Here is a 19,466-nt window from a genome sequence, read left to right as displayed (position 1 = left end):
GTCATATAGCTCACCAGAGGTAGAGTTAGGACTGCAAAGCACACATCCTTAATCACCACTCTGGGCTGTGACTGTCTCTCTGGGATTGAGTTATCTTCCCTATTCTCTGGACAAGAAATTAGGAGATGCCATCTTAAAAGGATGAATGTGCTAATGAGGCATCTGAGGAAGAACATCTGTTATCCACACTGTTTCCAGAAATCTGGGTTATTATTTGTCTGTATATCGCTCTATTATCTATCTATCTATCTATCTGCTTATCTACCTATCTTCCCTCTCCTCCCCCATCCCCAGTATCCCACTAAGCAGGAAGTATAAAAAGACCTGAAGCTTGTTGTGATTTCTATATCATTGTTCTTTGGATAGCTCTGCAGTGTGGGGGGGGGGGGTTGGTACCCCTGAGATGAGGGAGCTGAGACCTGGCGAAGGTCAGTGACTTGTTCAAGGACCCACAGCTGGTTGGTGACTGGCCTGGGGTAAGAACCAGGATCTCCTGATTCCCTGTCATAGTGTCCTGTTGACCACAGGTGCCCTGGGCACAAGAGTGTTGGCTTGGCCAGTGAGACTGGGGGATGCTGGCTTCCCAACCATAGGGTCTCTGCCTCTGGGTACTTTGAGCTCCTGGGAGTTCTGTGCAAATATGCACCCAGAAGTTCAGCTCTGCCTTCTGCCAGGAACAGCACAGGATTTCGGTCCAAATGCAGGTTTGGGTGGGAGGTTTTGCGGGATTTATCCTGCACCTAAGTTCTGGTGTGGGGAGGCATGGGCTTTCCTATAAGCTGTGTCAGGGCTGAGAGTCAGGTGGGAGTGCCGAGCTTTGTGCTTCCAACCAGAGCTGCCCCCACCAAGCCAGCGCTGCCGCTGGACTGTCCTGGGGCAGCCGGAGACGGAGACAAGCCCACAGGAGGGAGACTTGGGTGAGGGCTGAATGGCATTTACACGGGGTTTCATGCCACAGTTGCACTGTGCGGCTTAGATTTCTGAGAAATGGTTCCACCCAGTCTGGGTGGCTTAAGGAAAGTCTTTTCTGGAGGCAGGGGTCTAGAACCAATGATTTTAGAGATTATTTTCTACTTAAGTTTTTCCTTCTTCTGACTAGTTTTACTTTTCAGCTTAAAAACTGCCATGGTTAAATGTCTATAATGTAAAACTTCAACTATTTACCTTGCCAGTAAGGCTACCTTCTTATCTCATCCCTGCCGCTCCCTTTCTCAGGCCTCGATCTTCCTCTTGTTTCTATTTTCTAACCCCTGTGAACACCTGTGTGATTTTGGGCATGTCTTGTGTGTTTCAGGCTGTAATGACTAGAGCTGAGTTCCAATCTCTGCAGGCAGGCTCCAGCCAGCTGCGTGAACCTGGGCAAATCACCCAATCTTTCTGAACCTCAATTTATTCTCCTGTAAGATGGGGATAATGATATCTAATTCATCTAGTTGTTATCAAGATCTCAGGAGGACCTGTAAGTTCTTAGAACGTAGAGAGTCTCAGAATCTGCTGGAATGAGGCAGTTTGGTGAGTGAGGAAGAGAGAATCTACAGAATGTGGAGAAGACCAGATTTTTGAACTTGATTTTAGTCACAGAGTAATTGAGTTCTTCCAACGTGACATGTGAATCTGTGGATTAGCAGATGTGGCTTGGGGGCACTTGTGGTCAGTACCTGTCCTGGAATGTGAGCTTGAGTGCATGCTGATGATGGCATTTGGGGTGGGTGTGAGGGATAAAGGAGGTATCTGAGAAGGTCTCCCAGCACTGGGGATTCAATACGATTCTAGCATCTTAGGAAGTGGGAAGCTGGAGGGCTAATTCACCATGTGAGATGGTTTGAGAAAGTGCTGGAAGGCTGGAGAATGAAGTTGTGTGGCATTTGTCTTTGTAGGGGTAGAGGTGGTGTTTTATGGCCCTTTAAAAGAAATTCAAGAAGGTGGGGGAGGCCAGAAGATGGAATGCTTTGAAGCTCCATCCGTAGAAGGTTTAATTTAGGCTGAAAGAGGCTTTGGCTAATGGTAGAGAATTCAGCAAAATATGGGGAGGGTGGAGTGAAAGGGGAGGTGGATGGGATGATGGAATTCTACCAGCTTTTGCTTATGAGAGCACACCCACCTCGGAGAACATCTTAGAATGGCTTATTTGTTTAATTTTTTCATTGCTTTGATGTTTCAGACAGCAGCCCTCAAAGCAGCCTACCAGACTCAACTTAGCCTCAGCAAACACTTAGCTCCAGATGATCTGTGTCTCCATGTCACGCCCCCTCTGAGCCCTGTGGCCCAGGCAGATGGGCAATCCGAAGCACTGGAGAAGCTGCTCTTGATGTGAGCACCACGGAGATCATCAGAGAGCCCCATGGGTGTGGCAGGGTCGGGGGTAGGCTTCTGGCAAAGCTCAGCCTTCTTACCCTCAGCAGCATCTGGTGGCCATGAACTTCTCATAGTCTCCTGGAGAAAAGCTGCTATGGAAAGGAGGAGACCAAATGATTGGTGTCTTGCATTAGCATCCTGTGTCCCTGAGTGATCTTCACAATTTCTAAGCAACTCATTCTAAGCCATGTGAGCCTGGGATAGACTTTTCCAGGGAGAAGCAGATTAGGTGTTATTCATTTAGATTTAACTGTCTAAAAGAGATTGACTTTTTAAAAGAACTGAAGTATAGTTGATTTACAACGTTGTGTTAGTTTCAGGTGTACAGCACAGTGATTCAGTTATATATATATGTGTATATATATATATATATACACACACACACACACACATATATATATATATATATACACACATACATATATATATTCTTTTCAGATTCTTTTCCATTATAGTTTATTACTGGGTATTGAATATAGTTCCCTGTATTATATAGTAGGACCTTGTTGTCTATCTATTTTATATAGAGTAGTTTGTATCTGCTAATCCCTAACACCTAATTTATCCCTCACCCCATTTTCCCCTTTGGTAACCATAAATTTGTTTTCTATGTCTGTTTCTGTTTTGTAAATAAGTTCATTTGTATCATTTTTTTTAGATTCCACATATAAGTGATATATATTTTTCTTTCTGCCTGACTTACTTCATTTAGTTTGATAATCTGTAGGTCCATCCATGTTGCTGCAAATGACCTTATTTCATTCTTTTTTATGGCTGAGTAATATTCCACTGTATATGTGTATATATATACCACATCTTCTTTATCCATTCATCTGTCAATGTCATCTGACATTTAGGTTAAATAGTGCTGCTATGAACATTGGGGTGCATGTATCTTTTTGGATTAGAGTTTTCTCCAGATATATGCCCAGGAGTGAGATTGCTGGATCATATGGTAACTCTATTATAGTTTTTTAAGGAACTTCCATACAGTTTTCCATAGTGGTTGCACCAATTTATATGCCCACCAAGAGTGGAGGAGGATTCCCTTTTCTCCACATTCTCTCCAGCATTTATTATTTGAAGAGATTGACTTCTTAACACTTTTCAGAAGGTCCGTAAGCATTGCAGTCTCTTCCCCTGTGGAGGAAGATACCCTTGGCTTGTGCTCAGAACTTGAAAGGGACTTTGGGTATTGATTGTCACATCCCTGCTGTTTTCTTTCTTATCTGGCGCAACAAGAAGTTTGGCCATCTTTGGACTCCTGTTTGAGACTTCACTCCAACTGTACTAGAGGTAAGTAGTGTTACTGCAAACCTTACCAGGTGCTGATAGCATAAAGGGCTTAAGATTGCAGTTAGAGAACCTGCATTCAAATTCTGGCTTTGTCACAGTGTTCTGGGCTTCAGTTTATTTCCCTGTGAATGGGAAAAATAATGAAATCTACCTCAAAAGTTTGTTGTGAGAATTAAAAGAGATGATGAATGTGAAATGTAAAAGAAAAGAAATCATAAGCATAGGAGAAACACTTCAAAGACGGCGTCGTTTCTTTCACCTGGGTTCCAACAAGTCTTTAGTATTTTGGGGCTGAGAGTTCTAGTTGTGTCATTAAGAGAGCTCTAATCAATGGAAGGGCTGGGGTCCTGTATTTGGTAAGGATGCAGCCCAGTTCCATCACCCCCTTAGAATCTTCATCATGTTTCTTGGGTTGCCTTTTTCTGCAGACCAAGCAAATACAACTCTGCTCAAGTGTCCATTATCTGTAGGTTGAATATACACATCACTTGAATTGGACACATCAATTTAAAATGGAGTTATAAGACTAATCACTGGCACAGGGCCTCCTGCCACTTTGGATGACACTGAAAGAGTTCTCGGTCCCACGTGCTACCTGGCAAAGGCACAGAAAACTGTCTGAACCAAAGTCATCTTCTGATACCTCCTTTTCTTCCCTTGGGGGGATTTTTGGTCTTTCCATGTTACTTCTAATTCTTGCTCATTTACCTGAGTGGCCTCTATCTTGTTTCTTTCCTACTCTCTTTTTTCTACTAACTGACAATGATTAAGGTTGATCTTATGTTGCAAATGCAACCAAAAGAAAAGGAATTCTCATAATACTCTTACCAAAGCAAATGAAAACAGTAAACTTGGGTATAGTTAAGAAATAAGGAAAAGAATGACAATACTCATGATATTGAGAGTGTGGGGGACAGGCACACATGACTTGGTGGAAATGTAGGTTGGTCCAACCCTACTAGAAGGCAATTTGGCATATGTATCAAAAATTAATAAACTCTTACATGATGATTTTACATCTAGGAATGTATTCTGAAGAAGTGACCAGGCAAATTCACATAGTTGTATATGCAAGATGGGGAGCTTATTACAGTGTTGTTTATAAATACCAAAAATTGGAAACACAGTAAATATTTGATAACAGGGATTTGTTGACTAGATTATGGAATATCCATATGATAGTACACTACATAGCCAATTAGAATGATGGTCTGGATTGGATGTTATTGTTAAAACTGAGAAGAGAAGAGATTACAAAATATGTATAATTTTTATATAAACAAAGTACTAATAAGTGCATAGAAAAAAATCTGGAAGTTATGCAGATTTTATGGGAGAGGAAATTAAGCGGGATTTAATTTAAAGGAAACTTTTCTGTTCAATTGAATTTTGATTATGTTTTTCCTACAATAAACATATATTGCTTCTTTAATAAAGAAATCGCAGTATTTTAAATAGAATCAAGACCATTAACACAGACTTAAATAGTGTCCAGCTGACATTTCCATCAGAATCCCAAAGTCTCTATCTTCCTTTCTCTTTAGAATAGATTTGCTTCCCAGGATTCTAGAAATGTAAAACACAATTAGTTCTTCAGCAATATTATTGACTAATCTTGTGCTGAATTTACTAATTTGCCAATGATACTGTTTTCTGCTGTTTTTCGTTTATGGCATTTCTACTTCATTTGGGCTGAAGGAAAGCTGAAGAGGGATTCTTGGTCCTGTTTTCATTTTTGCATGACTGTCCTTTCCAGCTGCAGCTTTGGAGAGGAAGCAAACATTGAAACCCCAGCAGGGAGGCAGCTGTACCCATCCCAATCAGTCTGGCTGGAAGGAACCACTCTTGGGAACTGACCCAAGGGCAGAAGCTCATTTCCCGTCCTCCCAGCCCTGCCACCCTGTCTCCACTTTTCCTGGCTTTCTCTGAGCCTTGTTCCTGGAGGGCTTTTGGACTGAGTTTAGGGTACCTGTAGCTTAGTTCTCTTTTCCAGAGGAACTTAATTTGTCCATGAGAAATGAGTTAGCATGCAGAGCCTGGAGGTGTGAGACACTTTTGTTCTGAGATCTGGAATCTTCCTGACAGTCAAGAAAATCTTGAAGGGTAAAGGCTAAAGGCCTAAAGGATGGAGCATTTGGTTTCTGGCTTGGGTAGGCATGTTCTCTAGAGAAGGCAGAGCGATTTTGTTAAAAACAGGAAGATACACTGGTGTGGGGTTTCTGGGCTGGTGTGAGACCGGACCCTGCTCCCCTGCAATCCTGGCCTCACACCAATGTGTGAATTCATTATCAGAGCACTTGTTAAATTCTGGGTTTCATTTAGGGCTTGGCTATGTGCAGGAGAAGAAGAGCAGGATGGGACAGCAAGCTGAGAGGTCGGGGTGAGATATTTGAAGGATTAGGGCAAGTGAACAGGATAGCATAAGATACAACTGGGGGTCGGGTGGCATGGACCCAACTGAGCAGTGGTTCTCTAAATTGCCAAAGAAGATTGGATGGACCCCAGTGAAAGACTGCTGCTGATGGTGTGTTCCTTACTTGCAGTCTCCATCTGCAGAAGAGAACAGAATAAGACACCAGGAAGAAAATCATGAGACGTGGCAATCAGTATCCAGTGGAATTTTCTCTCCTGGAGAATTAATTTCTCAGAAGGAAAGAGGTGATCCTGGCAGGAGTGGTTTGGTTGTAGCTTTGCAGAGAGGTAGAGGGATTAACAAGAAGACACACGGGGAGGGAACACTAGTTACCACCTTGGCTGCTTTTCATCCCAACCCTCTCCTCTGCTAGGAGAATTTACCACTGTGTGAGTCTTAGGTATGAAGCGCGGCTCTTGTCCCCCCACGGGAAGCTCAAAGAATCAGAACCCTATTCCCGTGTGACCCTGGAGGCTACGCAATGTTCAGTGCTCCCACTGGAGGACTTTAAGTCTCAAGAAGCTTGACAGAAAGAAGCAGGGACAGTGTAGAACTCGTTCTGGTGGTGGTGGCTCCCAGAATCCAGGGTCTAGTGGTAGTGACAGTGCAATGGTGGTGGTGTCCCAGGACAAGTGACAGTAAGAATGGCACCTTAAGCACATGGTTTCTGGGGCATAAACTTGGCTATTCTCCCTGAAGAGTGGAATTATCTGTCCTTCCTGTTGATTCTTTGAGTTACCCAATGTTGTTCCATTAACTTCTTTCCTGAGGATGAAACAAGCAGAATCACCTTTAGCTCATTTCTATAATTTGTAACCAAGAACCTGGACTGGTATATTCTTGAAGATCTTAATCTTTTCAAGAATAGAAACTTGCATTCCCAAATGAGAATATATCATAACCCTTTTCTTCCTTCCTTCCAGGTGTCCCTCTGGGACGACTTGTCACTGGAGGCCCTGATTCTATCCTATGCCCCAATTGTAAGGTGGGCTTTGGAGAGTCTAGGTATTTTGAGCTGTGAGTTTTAGGATCCCTGGGGTTTTCCTGGTGGTTGAGAGGGTTTATGTAACAGAGATAGGCTAATCTTAACTTGTCACCGCTACTAACCAAACAAGGATTTATAGAAATCAGCCATGTATCATTCAGTCCCAGATTCCACCCAGACTATAGCAAAAAGATGGTTCAACCAAAGAGATATATCAGCTCCACCTCCTTGAATAATACCATCTTGCACTTATGTGGGGCTGTTAGCTTTTCAGACCTCTGTTCAGTCTGCTGTCTCATCAGATATGGGAGAGTGGTAGGCATGGAAGAGTAGTTACTTTTAATCTCTGTGAGCCTCTGTTGTCTCATCTATACAGTGGGTCTAAGTGTGAGAGGCCAGGACTTATACCTATGCTCTGTCCTTTATCTTTTTTTTTTTTCTTTTTTTTTTGGCTGCACCCTGCAGCTTGTGGGATCTTAGTTCCCCGACCAGGGGTCGAACCCGGGCCCCCTGAGTGGAAGCATGGAGTCTTAACCACTGGACCGCCAGGGAAGTCCCTCTGTCCTTTATCTTGTAGAACTTGAACAGGGTCAATACAAGGGCATAAGTATCTGCCAAACTAGAAATCTGAGGAAAATTACACTGGAAAAAATTAAATGGACACAATTTTTGGAAGGTAGTACCCTCAACTCTCCTGGCTCTGGGGAGGAGAGAACATCCATAACTGATTCCACTCCCACTTTCTTCTTCCTCCTTCCTCTCCTCCTTCCATCCATTCTGTTCACAAACCTGTTCCGTATTCACCTATGTCTTTTGATGTGGTCCTCTCATTATAGTCCCAACACTAGAGCAATTCTTGGCAGTTGGTTATTAAACAAAATACTTGAACTTAATTTTTCTTCCCCCTGCCCCTGATGGAGGAGCTGATGAACTTGGCATTGGGAAAGACAGACATGGAAGGCAATATGGAAAACAGAAAAAAAAATCATGCCTTTGGATCAGGCAGGCGTAGAGTTGCTCAGTTAACAGCCTAGATTTTTCTAACTCACACTGTGACTTTGGAAAGTGACTTAGAGTATAGCTGGAGCTTTTGTGTTTGCAAGTGACAGAATCCCAACTCAAACCGCCTTCATCACCAGATGTACTGGATCGTGTTCCTGGGAATGATGTGGTGGAACGTGCATCAGGCATGTCTGATTTGAGAGGGTCAACACTCTCATTAGCCTGCTCCTTCCAGTTTTGTTTTTTGTTTGTGGTGGTTTGGTCTAAAAGGCATCCTCAATGGTCTGAAAGCATGTCCACTTCAGTGACTCCCATATCTGAGTCTCCTTTCAAGTGTCCCCCTGCATTCGGCTATGGTCTGTCCCTCCTCATCCATTTGAGACCATCAGGGAATCTCCAAGGACCTGGGTCCTTATGATCATGACCCTAGAACATGGGGCAGAGGGAGATGGCATTCCCTGAGACCCATCTAAACTCTTGCTACCATCTTGCCCTTTCCCCCTATTTTGCACTCAAAGCATGCTGTTCTACTGGGGCCGACTCCTGGTGACCCGACTGGGAGCTGAGCTGGATTTCTAATGTGGTGATTGGAAACAGAGATGCAGTGGGGAGTTGGGGAAGAGGGAGGTGGCTGATTCAGGAAAAGCAGCCAGTTCTGCTGGGCCAGCCTGCTGCCTGGGGTGGTATCTGAGGCTGGGATCTGGACACAAGTCTGTCTCCCATCCAGATTTCTGCAGCAGGAACAAAGTGACCTGGTCCTTGTCCGTCCAAGCCCTCACTCAAGCGGTTTCTGTCAAGTTTTGTAATGTGAGAGCTTCTCTGGAGGCCGAGGCCTTCATGCTTAGCTGCAGGTTGTTGAGACGCCATTTCCAATCATTTTAGCAAGTGAATTGGCTTCCAGATTGACAGCCTTGGAAACCGGATTCCTCTGTTTGTCCCACAAACAGGTATTGCCTGTGGATTGCAAGCAGAGGAAGAACACGGTGTCCAAGGCCAACTCCTGATTTTCTACGGTTTGGGGTGGGTGTGGGAGGGTGAGGGAACATGTGGAGAGCCCGGAAAAATGATGTCTCTAACCCAGAATTAATAATGATTATGAAAACTCAGCCACCTGCCTTAACTTCACCCTGAATAAGATGTTTCTAAAGTCAAGTAGCTGAAAAGTGACATTCAAACGATTTCAGTTCTAACTCATCCATCACTTTGAGGCTGCCCTCCAAGGACAGAGTGGATGAGAAGCAAAGAATGTTTCTGCCCCTCTTCAGTCAATAGAGACAGGAGAGAGAGCCCAGCCCTTACCCCTCCTTCCAGGTGTACATCTGAGAATCTGGTGAAATTGGTGCTAGAATTTCAAATGGATTGTCTTGTTTAATTCTTACCGCAAGAAGAAAGACAACAACAGGAGTATCTATGGTTTATTAAGCACCTACTATGCACCAGATGCTTTCTACGTATAATCTCTAATCCCCAAACACTCTTGCGAGGGAGTTGTCATTACCCTCATTTTAGAGACGAAGGGTCTGAACAAAGAGTGTAGAAGAAGTTGTCACTTGCCCAAATTTACATGACTCAGAAATGTTGAGACTGGGATCCAGGTGGACATATTTTCACTCCAAGTCAGGAGTGCTTTTCCCCATGGTGTTCTGGGCAGACTCACGATCTCCATCTTCCCCCAGATCCAGGACAGGTCAGGATCAGGGAAGAGAGATGCCCACTGCTCACCCAGCTCTTGGTTCCTTCACTGTACAGCTCTTGGCTGGAATCCATTGTCCTGGTGTACCACTTGGCTGGGAGAGGAAATGGATTAATTTGTCTCCCAAACCTTGGAAAGGTAGAGGTGGCTGGGCAGAGGGATGCCAAGGGAGGAACCAGGGGTGGAGATGGGAGGTGAGAAATTGGCTGTGTTGGTTTAGAGAACTGTTTACAGATATTTCTCAAGGTGAGGGGCATGTGTACTCTGTCTTTCCTGTGTTCTTGGAGATGATGGAGGCCTGGTCTAGGGAATTCTGTTTAAAAACAAAATTTACAGGTATAAAAAGTTTCTGATTTCTCTGATGAAGACTGGTCAGCAGGACGGTCAGACTCACTTATATCTCAGGGTTGTAAGAGCATTTTAGAACTGCTCAGCTGCCCTTTTAGCCAACATCAGTGGTCCTGGTGTCCCCAGAGAATTTGGCGGAAATCTCCCAAAGGCCCCATATCGTTAGGAGGAGTCAAGGAGCCCTGGGAAGAAATGTAAAGCCATTAACCAGAAAGATGTCCTAGGCCAGGAGCTCAGAGACAGTGATAGGAAATGGTTGCAGATTTGGAACCTGGGGCCAGCTTCACCACGAGGAGACAAACTCTTCAATGCTTGCTGATGGGTCAGCACATTGGACCCTCCCCTGTCCAGCCCTGTCTGCCACTTTTCCCACTCCCACCCCTGCCTTCTGCTTTATGTCTAGTGCTACTTCCCGGCCCCAGTCTTCCCATTGTACTAGCCTGAGATGACCACAGTCCCCTTAAGTAGTGGTGACAGGGAGAGAAGTTTCAAGGACAGTCAAAACAAAAATAATGCTCCCCAGAGGGTGGACTCCATACCAGGCACTATGCAAAGTGCTTTATGTACATTAACTCTAACCCTCTGCAGAGAATGAATGTCCATTTTACAGTACCAAGATTCAGAGAGGTTAAGAGACTTACTCAGGGTCACATAGCTAGGAACAGAGTCAGAGTCCAAATTCAGGTCTGATGGGCTCCAGAACCCACAGCAAAGAGGACAGAGTAGAAGTGGTCTTTATAGTCATAAATACCAACATCACTGCTCAGTTATCCCTGTGCTTGGTGTGATCTGCGGGATTCTGCGTGATGGGTGCTGTTAGCCCCAGATGGAGAAGCTAGAGCATAGAGATTTTGAGTGAAATATCTATGGTCCCAAACAGGTCAACAGAATAAAACAAGATCTAGGTGGTCCATTAATTTATTCCCTCTTTGCAAAAACTTCCAAGAGATCCAATTGATTGCATGAAAAATATCAACTCAGGGAAACACGTCAGTCAAACTGATAAAGATGTCAAACATCAAGACACATGTTTGTCTAGTGAGCCAAGTGTAAGAAATGTGGGTGGGTGATGTCTTCGAATGCTGGCCAGGGTGATGCTCATATTCATAGCATCACAGATTCCAGAGTAGGGAGAGATCTGGAAAGTCAGAGGGTCTAGCCCTTACTGCATCCCTGACAAGCCATCGCCCAGTTCCTGCCCAATACACATAGTGAAAGGAAATTCATATTTTCAGGGCCTGTGAATTCTGCTTCTGGACATTCTGACTTCTGGTCAATAGAAGTAGAACTTCAGTATTCTCTGCCTGAGTTCCTTTAGATGCAAATGAGGCCACCATAAGAGTCAGACACTTTGGAACCCTTTGGGAATGCCAAAAGGTCCAGCCACTTTGGAATACAGTTTGGCCATTTCTTATAAGGTTAAATATATGCTTACCATAGGGCCCAGTGATCCCACTCTTAGGTATTTCCCCAACGACAACATTTGTCCACACTAAAAGTTGTATGCGAATGCTTCATTCCTCATCATCAAAAACTGGAAACAACCAAACATCAACAACAATAGTCCACCAATTGGCAGATGGATAAACAAACTGTGGTGTGCCCATACCTGGGATACTACTAGCATAGCAAGAAAAAAAGAACATAGGACTGATATGTACAATGTCATGAATAAATCCCAAGAGCCTTATCTAAGGGAAAGAAGTCACACTCAAAGGCTACATAGGCTATGATTTCATTTATATGACATCCTGGAAGAGACAACAAACAGAACATATACATATATTGGGACAAAAGAGATTGGTGGTTGGCAGGGGCTGGGGGTGCAAGCGAGGTACTGACTTCAAAGAGGCATGAGGGGATGTTTTGGGGTGATGGAAATGCTCTGTATCTTGATTGTGCGGGTGATTTTACAACTTTATGCGCTTGTGAAAATTTATTAAATTGTACATCCTAAAAAGCTAAATTTTAAGTCTGACTTCAGGAAAATATTAAAAAAAGATACAGATACAAAATTGAATCATTGGATGGCCTCCTTCTGTGTGGCTGCAGAAGCTTGGTCCTCATGGTAAGAATGGTAATGAGAGGACCCCTGCTCTGGAAATCTACAAGGACTCCCGTCCACGAGGGCCTGAATCCATGCAGCCGCTGCCAAAACCTGGCCACTACTCTCTTATGGGCCAATAATTCTGATGTTCCAGCAGCTCTGTCCGGGGCTCTATCTCTGAAGCTGCATTTGGTCTGAAGTCTGTGTCAAGGCCTTTCCACCCCAGGCCGCTGATGTGCTCCCTGTACTCCAAGCTTCTTGATAGTAATTTTTTTTTCCTGCCAAGATGGAAATGGTTTCTTTTTCTTGGTGGTCTACTCCTTTGCGGTTCTCTCTGAAGAACTGCTTGTGCCCTTAAATATCATGGCTTTTGTAATGTTTACACAAGACACTTTGCTCTCTATACACATGTCACCAGCGTGCCTGGGACTGAGGCAGATTAAAGCAAGGCCACCACCATGCTCTTCCCAGTACCTCCACTCTCACCCTTGATGCCCAGACCCTGGGGCGATGTCCAGCACTCCAGGGTTTTTCTACCCTCGTTGCAGATTCTCCTTTGCTTCTTCCTTTCAAATTTACCTTCTCTTGGCACGTGCTTCACACACACCCCAAATTCAGCATGCCCTTTTCTATGTCTGAACACCAAGTTTTTCTATGGTTCAAGTTCTTTCCCCAGAATATTCTAACCCTCTATGCATATTAGTGCTGTAAATAAATTTTGGGCTTGGAGGAGTATACCTAACTTCAGATGTTTGTGATAGTTCAATTCTAATTTTGGCTAAAACCTTTTTTTTTTGTTTTTTGTTATAGTGAAGATGTTTTTTCCTCTAGCATCTTCTAAGTATTGTCCCCATTCTTCTCCTCTTCTGCTGAGCTGAGCAAATCTAATGCCTCTTCTGGTGACAGGGCTTCAGCTACTTGAAGACAATGATCAGGTTTTTCTGGACTCTTCTATCCAGGCTAGCTTAGCAAGAAGGCCATGTCTGTTGAGGAGTCTTCATCTGGAGCCCTGAACTAAGATGTGGACCCTGGATGAGAGAAGAAAATAGAAAAAAAGAGAGGGAGAGGTGGCTCAGCAAAGGACAAGCAGAGGCACCCACACCAGCAGCCCCGGAAGAGGGACAGCCCTGGACCCACCTTTGCTTCCTATGCAGGAACAACCTGTCCTTGCCACGTCATTACTGAGCAAAAAATCTCCTTCCCATCAGAGAATCTGGAGTGAAATGATACTACCCCTGAAAGTTTTCCATGGAGTTATTGGCATGTTTTTGAATAAATTATTTTTACTTTTTGGCCCCAAAGTGAATTTAGCATCTCCTAGGAGTATCAGCTTAGGCTGGATTTGGGGTAGAGGCTTAGAAGGAGGAAAAGTCCTGGTTTTAATGGAAGAAACACCCCAGACACATGGGGAAAAGACCCAAAAACTAAAACAGAGAGGCGTAGTGTACCCAGCCCTCCTCAAAGCACGTGGGAGTTGGCACTGTGTGTGCAATTCTGGTGCTCAATCAAGGTTGAAATATAACCCAAACGTTGGTGAGTCCAGGGGCCAACTCCCTACATTTCTGGAATGGTTTCACTGAGAATTAGAAATACATTTTATGGATCAGAATTCCTCTTAGTCTTTACCACCCAGGCTGCCTCTTCTGTCTTTATTGGACAAGACCGACCCCATTCTGAGCACAGCAATGTTGTCTGAGCACAGATGGAGACCCCCTTTCCTCTCTCTTCAAAATTCTTTGCTGGGGAGGGCCCTGTGTTTACTTGGAAGAAATATTTTGAGTCACTACGGGTGCAGGGTGACACACCCAAGGGTATGCTCAAGTAACAAAAGAGGCCTTCGGAACTCGTGCGTGTAGGACAAGGAGGGGGATTTGTGTTGTTCCTGGGAGGGAAGAGAGGAGAGAAAAGAGTAGAAAGAGGTGAGAGAGAAGCCAGGATATGGAAGAGACCTGGAGGGTAATCCTGACTCCTGGAAGGTTTAATGTATAAGTAAGTTATTAAACTGACATTATGGAATTAGGGATGAATAGACTAGAGAAGAGCTGAATCTTGTGCCTAAACTTGAGGGGTAGAGGCCAGAGACTGTGGCAGGGATGCAGGAACTATCAGTCTGAACCTGAGTTACATTTGTTTCTTTGTTTATTTCACCCATTGAACTTGAACTCCTTCCTCTGGGGGCTCCACCTTTGCATTTCCAGTGCCTAGCACACTGCCTGAAACATAAAAGGCCCTCAATCAATGTTGTTTAAAAGAAAGAAGGATGGAAAGATAGGAAGTAAAATCTTCTAATTTTGCAAGTAATAAAGAGTAAAAGATAATTGAGACTGTCTCAGAAACTTCAAAGTCCCAATATTGATTTCTTGTAAAGTCTTCTGATTCATTCAAAGGAAAACGGGATCTGTTAAACTTTTCTTAAAACATTGTCTCTTTTATCTTGACACTGTCTCTTCTTTAAGTCTAGCCCAGATGCACCTGCTCCTTGAAGCCTCTTCTATGTCCCTAACTGGACATCATGGTACATGACCTAGAATCACGGAAAATTAGGATTAAGTAGGGACATTAGAAGTCACTTACAGGGACTTCCCTGGTGGCTCAGTGGTTAAGAATCTGCCTGCCAATGCAGGGGACACGGGTTCGAGCCCTGATCTGGGAAGATTCCACATGCTGCGGAGCAACTAAGCCCATGTGCCACAACTACTGAGCCTGCGTTTTAGAGCCCGTGAGCCACAACTACTGAGCCCATGTGCCACAACTACTGAAGCCTGCACGCCTAGAGCCTGTGCTCTGCAACAAGAGAAGCCACTGCAATGAGAAGCCCACGCACCGTAACGAAGAGTAGCCCCCGCTCGCTGCAACTAGAGAAAGCCCACACACAGCAACGAAGACCCAATGCAGCCATAAATAGATTAAAAAAAAAAGTTCACTATATATTAAAAAAAAAAAAAGTCACTTACAGATAATCTTATTCCTGGACCTTTCTTATGTCACTTAATTCTTTCTATCTTAGTTTGTTTGTTTTCTAAAATGTCTTTTACTTTAAAATGAGGTCTCTCTGGGCCTGTCAACATAGATGCTGTTCCACACATGAATAAACCTAAGTTGAAAGCATGAAACATGATTGGCATAATGCTGTGCTGGAAAGTGTTTTGCAAATGTTTTACGAGAAATAGATATTATTATTTCAAACCAATATGGCTTCCTGGTGAATGAAAGACCCTTTTGTTCAGTACAGCCCCTTGAGTTAGGATATGCAAAGTGGACTTGGAGTTTGGATTTGGAGCAGGAGTTGGAAGAAGTCCAACTGGCATTCCAGTAGTAGGGGTGAAGGGCCGTCTGGGAGGGAGAAGAAGAGGTGAGGCAAAAATGGATGGACCAGTGAGATGCTGAGAGTTGGGGGTGAGGGGTGACATGGCAGGGAAAGCATGCTGTGGCAGCATCTGAGAGTCAAAGTGGGGCATGTCCATGTTCTCATGATGTAACCTTGCCCCCTTCTCCATTTCCTGCAAACCCTGAGTTGGATTTTTGAGCAAAGTGGCCAGTTTCCCCAGGAACTCACAGACATCTTGAGAAAGGCATTGATCTTCAACAGGATATAGAATAGAGGTATGAGAAATCCTACCTAGAGTTTAAGAGCAGGGAGACCCCAGCAGATATCTGGGTTACACAAGATTATTTAATATCTTGGAAATCTATGTATATACAAATAAGTGTTTCTTCTCTACATCATCACCTTGAAATTTACATATTTTAAAACCGGAGATAGAGATAGAGATAAAATTTATACATAAATAGTCAAATCTCAGCTGTAAAGTACAAAACATCAATTGAGTGCCTTTCATATAGTTTTTGTCTTTCTCTGGTATAAATTTGGATGATGTCATTATTACACAAGAGAAATGAAGATCATCACCAATGTGAAGTTGGGACACTTGGGCAAAAAGATGGTGTTAGTGACATATTATCCCAACAGGTTCCACAGTAAAGTCTGATGAAAAGTTTTCACACGTCATTATACACCCAAAGCAGAAGATATGGATGTGGCATATCTACAAACCAATCCTGAGCCAGGAGCCTGGTGAAATCTAGGGCTGTGACACTTCCAGTGCCATAGGAGAGAATTACTGCTATGATAAGCTGTGAGGCAATCCCTACCCAGATGGCTTTATTTCTGGAAAGACCTTGTTGGAAGATGAAATTGCTCCAGGTCTTCTTCATGATCAGATATGCTATTTGGTAGTTCATGATGCCAGTGAGAGCAGCTGTGTAGCCTGTACATTCTAGGTATTTCCTCTGATACTTTGTCCATTCTTGTCCATAGCAATCGCCCCCGTCATTCATGCTGTTGTTCCTCCATTGCTGCACAGGTTAATGAGAGTACTGGGCCTAAATCTCCTCTGTGCATACATGGTGACACAGACAACGAAAGCTCCTGGGCTTGCATGAGGCCAGTGTGTTGGCAGGACTACATGGCAAGTGACTTGTTCACCAATCTGTCCATGTTCTTATAGTGGGGTTTCTGGTTCAAAATGTCACTTTCAGCCTTCCCATAGGATAGAGCAATAAGGGAGTTAAGTCTGTGCCCAAATTGATGAACAAGATAGTAATGATGCCAGTGATCAGGGCAAGCCTGACAATAGTGTAAATCAAAAAAAATGCAAAGCTTGGCAATGTTCTGGGTCAGAGTATAAGCAATAATCTTCTTTAGGTTGTCAAAGATTAGGCAGCCTTCCTCTACCCTGTGGTTAGAGATGCAAAGACATCACTGTCATCCAGTAAGACTGTGTGGCCTGCATTTTTGGATCCATTAGAACCTGCTACCCTCATGGCAATCACAACATCTGCATTCTTTAGAACTGGAGAAGCGTTAACTCCATCCTCTGTCACAGGAACAAGTGCATCTGTCTCTGACAGCCCACATCAATGATTGGCTTCTGCTGGAGGGATGTCTGAGCAAAGGCGGTTTCCAAGTACTTGGTTAAGAGCTCATCCAGGTGCTCTTGATTTATGTCCTTCAGCTCCATACTGGACATCACAGTGGCTTTACCCTATTTGTGTACTTGCTCCATAGCAGTGTTGAGGCTTTTTCAATGTCTTCCACCATCTATCTCACTGTTGGCTGAAATGATACCTGGCAATAGTGTTGGCTGTGAAGGGATGATCACTTGTGACCATAACAACCTTGACCCCAGCACTCTGCTATTTGGTAAGTACCTCAGGCACAGTGGACCGAAGGGGATCAGTCCTTGACAAGAGCCCACAAATCAGAAACTGGAGGTGGGAAAGGTCATGACATCTGTCAAATGAGTAGGCTTCTGGGAACTTGATTGCTGGCAGGAAGAGGTGACAGAAACCCAGAATGTTGCTCCCCCAGAGCCCCTAGCTCCATGTACATGGTGTGGAAGGCCTTAGCTGTGCCCTTGACCCGAGGCTGCACTAGGACATCAATAATGATGGTGCTGCACTTCTCTAGGATCTTCTCAGGGGCCCCTTCATCATCGTGAGGCAGCATCTGTCACTGGGATCATCCACCTCATGTATGGGGGCTGAAATTTGTTGGTAGAATCAAAAGGGATTCCAGGCACTTTGCAGTCTCATTTCCTAATTTCTATCACATCCCCCAAAATGACCTCTGAAAATGACCTCCAACCACAACTTTCTCCATGATGGTTTCTCGTGTCCTTGTTTGAACTCAACTTGGTTATACAGTGTTATTATCTTGAATAAGGAGGCCCAGATTCCAGAGCTTCAGGCAAGGAGTTGGTTTTTCTGTTTGTCACGTGTCAGCCACATAGATCTGATTGTCACACCACACATGGGTTCTGTTGTGAGTCTGAGGGTCGATCTTGTCAGAGCAAATGATAGAGGCAGAACTGAGGTCTTCACTGCTTCCAGGTTCATCTCCAGGCAGTTCTTGGCCACCTGTTTTTCATTAATGGAGTGTCAGTGACAATCACCAGGAGGTCCTCAGGTGCATGGGCCACAGTGACACCAATGAGGAAGGTGGTGGAGTCCAGGACATACTTCATGGACACTGTGATAATAAAGAAAAGGATGCTGGTGAAGTGGCCACTTCTGCCACAATACAAACAAAGTGCTCAATCTCAGTGGCAATGGCTGTCTTCCTATTGCCAATTCCTGAAGCCATTGAGGCAATCTGTCCAATGATGGTGCCATTGCCTGTGTTGGTGATTGTGCCAGTTGCCACACCTTTAAAATAAGTTGTAGAAGAGAAGCTAGTGTTCTTTGTTTCAAGGGGATTGCCATGAGTAAAGTCACGGGAACAGGACTGGGGCTCAGACCTCCTAGTGAGAGACAAATTATCTATTTTAGCTCACTGAGGAGCCAGCCACCTGATATCCCTAGGAATTTGGTCTCCATCCTTAATCTCCACCATGTTCCGGACCATCAGCTGCTCTTCAGGGATTGTACTCTCCCTTGCATCCCAGATGACAAAAACTTGGAGAGGAATAATTTACTGAATCTTAACATGATGTTGGTGCTTTTCACTTATTGGAAATAAGCAAATATCACCCCAACCAGAGCAAGCACAGAACCCAAATACACACTGTCTAGGGATGCACACTTATCATTGGAGTACTGAATTCCAAATGCAAGCCAGCATAAGACAGCTCCTGTACATAGAAGGATGGAGAAGCCCCACACCATCTATTGAGAAATTTGACAATCCCTCATGTTTCTTTGAAAGGCCTGAGTGTACTGTGGCTGTCCTGAACCAAGAGCTCTTCAGCTCTCATGCTGGACAGCATTGTATCTCATTTGGACCATAGTTCTCTTCCAATTCTTTATTGCTCAATTTCTGATCATCTAGGTGAATTCTTTCTTGGGTTCCTCTTTCTAGTGATTCTTTATGAGTTCCTAGCAGTTGTACTTCAGGATCTGGTACTTCTCCTGGCCATCCCCACTGAGTGTTTTCTCTATGTCTTTAGTTCCACTGAGCTTCACAGAGTAAGTTTTTGGTGTTGTTTTGCCCATGATGCTGATGACATGGGTGCTTGTGGAATGAAGTTGGTCACAGAGGGGCACAGTTCCAGGGTGTGAGCCGTACTAAGGGCCTGGAACTCAGGGGTCCAGTTGCAGTAGTTTGAGGTGGGAGACCTGAAGGGCCAGTCTCAGACTGGACCTTGTGCTACTGAAGCTCAGTGGGTTCAGTGCCTGCTCATAGTTTTCTATCTTATTTCTTCTCATTTAAAAATCTACTCTACCAGGTTGAAATCCTCCTGAGAGCAGAGCCTATGTTTGTTTTACCATTGTATTCTCAACACATGGGGATTCAAAATAGATATTTGTTGAATGACTAAATGATCTC

At 44.1% G+C, this 19,466-nt stretch overlaps 1 pseudogene; it reads right to left on the bottom strand.

Moving 5' to 3' along the window:
• Positions 1-19,132, bottom strand: part of LOC133091954 (potassium-transporting ATPase alpha chain 2-like) — a 99,028-nt pseudogene extending 79,896 nt beyond the window's left edge.
• Between the last annotated feature and the right edge of the window lie 334 nt (positions 19,133-19,466).

The sequence above is a fragment of the Eubalaena glacialis genome, chromosome 1 (assembly GCF_028564815.1).
Source record: "Eubalaena glacialis isolate mEubGla1 chromosome 1, mEubGla1.1.hap2.+ XY, whole genome shotgun sequence".
In the NCBI taxonomy this organism is placed as follows: Eukaryota; Metazoa; Chordata; class Mammalia; order Artiodactyla; family Balaenidae; genus Eubalaena; species Eubalaena glacialis.
Note: the sequence above shows the minus strand (reverse complement) of the source record. Positions and strands in the feature narration are given on the sequence as shown.